This window comes from Carlito syrichta, unplaced genomic scaffold (genome assembly GCF_000164805.1).
Source record: "Carlito syrichta isolate Samal-C Ts95f unplaced genomic scaffold, Tarsius_syrichta-2.0.1 Scaffold118039, whole genome shotgun sequence".
NCBI classification, from domain to species: Eukaryota; Metazoa; Chordata; class Mammalia; order Primates; family Tarsiidae; genus Carlito; species Carlito syrichta.
Window position 1 is genome coordinate 34886 of NW_007062135.1, and position 6156 is coordinate 41041.

The window sequence follows — 6156 nt, forward strand, 5'->3', positions numbered from 1 at the left end:
CTCAGGCCATCCACTCACCTCAGCCTCCCAAAGGCGCGGGATTACAGGCTGAGCCACTGAGCCCGGCTGGAAGCAGTCACTTTAAAGGAAAGACACGTGGCAGACTCCACTTCAGCCAAGTGATCAAAATTAACATCACCAGTGATTGGACTCACTGACGCCAGGCTGGGGTCTTCCTGCCAAAAATGTCCAGCCTGAAACCAATCAAGGGAAAAAACTGGAAAAACCAAAGTTGAAGGACATTCTGCCTAATAACTGACCTAGGTTTTCCAAAAATGTCAAGGTCACAAAAGACAAAATTCAGAAACTGTTCCAACTGAAAATGACTAAAAAGACAACTGAAGCCAGACACGGTGGCCCAAACCTGTAATCCCAGCACTTTGGGAGGCCAAGGCAAAAAGATTGCCTGAACCCACAGGTTCGAGACCAGCCTGGGCAACTTGGCAAGACCTTGTCTCTATAATTAGCCAGAAGTGTTGGTGCACACCTGTAGTTCCAGCTGCTTGGAAGACTGAGGATGACCTGAGCCCAGCAGGTCAAGGCTGCAGTGGCCTTGAACATGCCACTACACTAAAGCCTGTGCAACACAGTGAGACTCTGACTCAAAAAAATTTCCAAAAATCACAAAGCAATATGTAGGGTCATGATGCCATTCATAATAATAATAGTGGTAGGAATAAATAATTCTTGTACCTGAGCGCAGTGGTGTGCATGTACAGTCCCAGCTATCTGGGAGGCTGAGGCAGGAGGATCTCTTGAGCGCGAGAGCTTCAGAACAACCTGAGCAACATAGTAAGACTTGTCTCTAAAACAAATAAATAAAATTTAGCTAAGAGTGCTGGAGCACACCTGTAGTCCCAGCCACTCAGGAGGCTAAAACAGGAGGGTCACTTGAGCCCAGGAGTTTGAGGCTGTAGCATGCTACGGTCCTGTCTGTGAATGGCCATTGGACTCCAGTTTGAGCAACACAGCAAGACCTCCTCTCCCTCCTCCTCCTCCCCTCTCACTCCTCCTCCCCTCCCTCTCCCTGTCTTTAAAATAGAGTTGGGCCAGTGAGGTGGCTCATGCCTGTAATCCCAACACTTTGGGAGGCTGAGATGAGAGGATTGCCTGAGCCCAGGGGTTTGAGACCAGCTTGGGCAACTTGGTGAGACCTCACCTCAACAATAAATCAAAAAATTGGCCAGGTGTGTTGGCGCGTGCCTGTGGTTCCAGCTACTTGGAAGGGTGAGTCGAGAGGATCAACTAAGCCCTGCAGATCGAGCCTGCGGTGGCTGTGAGTATGTCACTGCACTCTAGTCTGGGTGACAGAGTGAGACTCCAACTCAAAAAATTAATAAATAAATAAATAATAAAATAAAATAGAGTTGGAGCCAGACTCAGTGACTTTTGCCTGTAATTCTAGCATTTTGGGAGGCCGAGATGGGAGAATCATTTGAATCCAGGAGTTCAAGATCAGCCGGGGCAACATAGTGAGATCTCATCTCTACAAAAATCAAAAATATTAGCTGAACATGCTGGTACACGTCTGTAGTCCCAGGTACTTGGGAGGCTGAGGTGGGAGGATCTGTTGAGCCCAGGAGTTCAAGGCTTCAGTGACCTATGATCCCATCACTGCACCAAAGCCTGGGCAACAGAGTGAGACGAGACCCTTTCTCAAAAATAAACAAACAAGGCTGGGTATGGTGGCTTAGCCTGTAATCCCAGCACTTTGGAAAGGCCGAGGTGAGAGGATTGCCTGAGCCCGGGGGTTCAAGACCAGCCTGGGCAACTTAGTGAGCCCTCCTCGTCTCTACAATAAATCAGAAAAACTAGCTGGCGTGGTGGTGTGCACCTGTAGTTCCAGCTACTTGGAAGGTTAAGGCAGAAGGATCGCCTGAGCCCAGCAGGTCAAGGCTGCTGTGGACGTGAGTGTGCCACCGCACTCCAGCCTGGGGAACACAGTGAGACTCCAACTCAAAAAAAAAAAAAAAAAAGAAGAAAAGAAAAAAACAGATGTGACTGTGGTCTTCAAGGACTGCCTAGGTTGAAACCTAGACCCCTTCTCTTACATGCTACTTGAGCTTGGGTGAATTACGTGACCTCTATGCCTCAGTTTCCTTGCCTATGAAAGAATCAATAACACGTACCTCCTTGATAGGGCTGTTGCAAGGATCCCATGGGTTCATAGATGTAAAGTGCTTCCAACAGTGCCTGGCACACATTACACAGTTTGTTTTTTTGTTTTGTTTTCTGTGTCAGAGTCTCACTCTGTCACCCAGGCTGAATTGCAGTGGCACAATCATGGCTCACCGCAACCTCAACCTCCTCCATCTCAGTCTCCCAATCAGCTGGGACTACAGACAAGATCCACCATGCCCGGCTAATTTTTTAATTTTTTCTTTTTTTTTTTTTTTTGTTGGAGTCTCACTCTGTCACCCAGAATGGAGTGCAGTGGCCACTTCCGGCCACCACAGGCTCAACCTGCTGGGCTCCCGCGATCCTTCTGCCTCAGCCTTCCAAGTAGCCAGAAATTACAAGCATGCGCTACCACGCCTGGCTGATTTTTTGATTTATTGTAGAGATGAGGTCTCGCTACCCAGGCGGGTCTCGAACCCGCGGGCTCAGGCAATCCACTCACCTCAGCCTCCCAAAGGCGCGGGATTACAGGCTGAGCCATCGAGCCGGCACCTAACAGTTTTTACATTATAATTAGTCACATCTCCAGAGGGCTACTCAGTGAATTCACAGTATACTTGTTCCAAAGGTTTTCTCTGATCTCACCAACTAAAATATCACCTGCAGGGCAACCCCCTCAGGTCCCTTCCCACTGTGGGAGCTTTTCTGTCTTCTCAATAAATCTTGTAGCCGGGCTCGGTGGCTCAGCCTGTAATCCCGCGCCTTTGGGAGGCTGAGGTGAGTGGATTGCCTGAGCCCGCGGGTTCGAGACCCGCCTGGGCAGCGAGACCTCATCTCTACAATAAATCAAAAATGACCCGGGTGTGGTAGCGCGCGCCTGTAGTTCCAGCTACTTGGAAGGCTGAGGCGGAAGGATCGCTGGAGCCCAGTAGGTCGAGGCTGCGGTGGCCGGGAGTGGCCACAGCACTCCAGTCTGGGTGAGTGAGACTCCAACTCAAAAAATAAAAAATAAAAATAAATAAAAAAATCTTGCTTTCTAAAAAAAATTTTTAAAGTAAAATAAAATGAAATATCATCTGTACCTCAAAACTGTCATTTCCAGTCAGGCTTGGTGGCTCAGCCTGTAATCCCAGCGTTTTGGGAGGCTGAGGTGAGTGGATTGAGGCCTCAGGTTCGAGACCCGCCTGGGCAACTTGGTGAGCCCTCATTTCTACAATAAATCAAAAACTAGCTGGGCGTGGTAGTGCGTGCCTGTAGTTCCAGCTCCTTGGAAGGCATGAAGAACAAAAAAACCCTGTCGCTTCCTCCATTTTATTTTCTTCCTAGCACTTAACACTCACTGAAATGACCATCTTTTGTTTTGTTCTATTTGTTTGGCATTTATTGAGCACTTACTATGTGTGAGCATTCCAGGCAGAGGGAATAGCGGATGCAAAGGCCCTGAGGTGAGAACATGCCAAGTACTGTCTAAGATGCTAGACATTGGTGAATAAGACAGGGGTGCTCCAAGGTATTTGTATTCTAGTGAAGGGAGACAATTAAACTGATATATAATATACTTCCAGGCCAGGCACAGTGGCTCATATCTGTAATCTCATCACTTTGGGAGGCCAAAGTGGCAGGATTTATTGAGTCCAGGAGCTCAAGACCAGCCAGGGCAACATAGCAAGACCCTGTCTCTACAAAAAATTAAAAATTAGACAGGCATGGTGGCGTGTGCCTGTAGTCCTAGCTACTTGGGAGGCTGAGGTGGGAGGATCGCCTGAGCCCAAGAGGTTGAAGCTGCAATGAGCTATAATTGTACAACTACACTCCACTCTGGGCAACAGAGTGAGACCCAGATTCAAACAAAACAAAACACCAATATACTGCCAGGGTTGAGCAGATGAGGAGTCAGGGAGGGCCTCTCTGAGGAGGAGGCTTTGAGCAGAGGCCTGAAGGAGGTGATGGGGGAAACACATGGGTATCTGGGAAAATGACTGATTCTGACTTGGCCAGAACCTCTTCTCCCCCACCCCCTCCCAGCCCCCTCCAGAGCTTAAGTTTCCAAACAGAGTCTGTTTCTCAACTACTGGAGAAGGGGAATTCCAACGGGGGTTGGGGCCCTCAACCTCTGCTGCCTGTCTTCTCTCCCTCTGGCAGTCCTAGTCTTTAAGCTGATGTTGCCCGGCAAGGTTCCGACTTAGGGATCTGGGACCCTCATCAAAGCTCCAGACATGTCTTCAGAGGAACTGCTGGACCCTGTGCCTCAGAGTAAAGGAAGAGAGTGTCGCCCAGGAGCCTAGCAAGGGACCCATCTGCCATCTGGGCTTCTTCTGGTTGAGGCTGGTGGCTCCGCTTCTATGGCAAAGAGAGGGCTGAGGGGCCTCTCTCCAGCCCAGTGGTGGAGCTGATACGGTCTGGAGTCAGCCTGCCTGGGTTCAAATTCAAGCAGGCGCTGCCCCGACTAGTGCTGTGTGACCCTGAGCAGCTTGCTTAACTTCTCCAAACCCACATCTCCTTAAGAGTTTATAATACCGGCCAGGCGTGGTGACCCACGCCTATAATCCCAGCACTTTGGGAGGCCGAGGTGAGAGGATTGCCTGAGCCCACAGATTCGAGACCAGCCCAGGCAACTTGGAGAGACCTCATCTCTACAATAAATTTAAAAACTACCCGGGTGTGGTGGCGCATGCCTGTAGTTCCGGCTACTTGGAAGGCTGAGGCAGAAGGATTGCCTGAGCCCAGCAGGTCGAGGCTGTGGTGGCCGTGAGTGTGTCACTGCACTCCAACCTGGGCAACAGAGAGATTCCAACCCCCCCAAAAAAGAGTTTGTAATATCTTCCACAGGCAACCCCCTCAGGTCCCCTCACACTGTGGGAGTTTTTCTGTCCTCTCAGTAAATCCTGCTTTCTAAAAAAAGAATAAAATAAAATAATAATGTCTTCCACCTCCCTGAGGAATCAGGTCTTCACATCTGAAAAGTGCCTGATGGTCAGCCATTACTTTAGGTGTTCCTGAGCCCCAGAGGGATATCTGGGTCTGTTGTAGCTCCCAAAACCACCTCCTGGGGAGGCACACATAATTGAGATGAAGAAGGGGCCTCCCACCACCTGCCAGTCTGTCTCTTTGAAAAAAAGAAGGAAAAGCTGGACGCAGTGGCTGGCGCCTGTAATCCCAGCATTTTGGGAGGCAGAGGTGAGACGACTGCCTGAGCCCAGGGATTTGAGATCAGCCTGGGCATGGGGGCGCGCACCTGTCATTCCAACTACTTGGAAGGCTGAAGCGGCAGGATTGCCTGAGCCCAGCAGGTTGAGGCTGTGGTGGCTGTGAGACTGCCACTGCACTCTACCCTGGGCGACAGAGTGAGATTCTGACTCAAAAACAAAAGCAAAATGAAAGAAAGCAGGGAGAGGCCGGGCATGATGGCTCATGCCTGTAAGCCCAGGACTTTGGGAGGCCATGGCAGGAAGACTGCTTGATGTCAAGAGTCTGAGATTAGCCAGGACAACATAGTGAGACTCCATCTCTACAAAAATAAAAATTAAGGCTGAGCACGGTGGCTCACGCCTATAATCTCAGCACTTTGGGAGGCCAAGGTGAAAGGATTCCCTAAGCCCACGGGTTCAGCCAGGGCAACTTGGCGAGACCTCATCTCTACAATAAAAATTTAAAAATTGGCAGGGCATGGTGGCATGTGCCTGTAGTTCCAGCTACTTGGAAGGCTGAGGCGGAAGGATCGCCGGAGCCCAGCAGGTCGAGGCTGCGGTGGCCATGAGTGTGCCACTGCACTCCAGCCTGGGCAACACAGTGAGACTCCAACTCAAACAAAACAAAACAAAAACTAAAAATTAAATTAGCCAAGCATGATGGCACCTGTAGTCCCAGCTACTCAAAAGATCACTTAAACCCAGGAAGTCAAGGCTATAGTAAGCTATGATCATGCCACTGTACTCCAGCCTGGGCAACAGAGATCCTGACAGAAAAAAACAAAAAGACAAGCCAGGCTCGGTGGCTCAGCCTGTAATACCACGCCTTTGGGAGGCTGAGGTGAGTGGA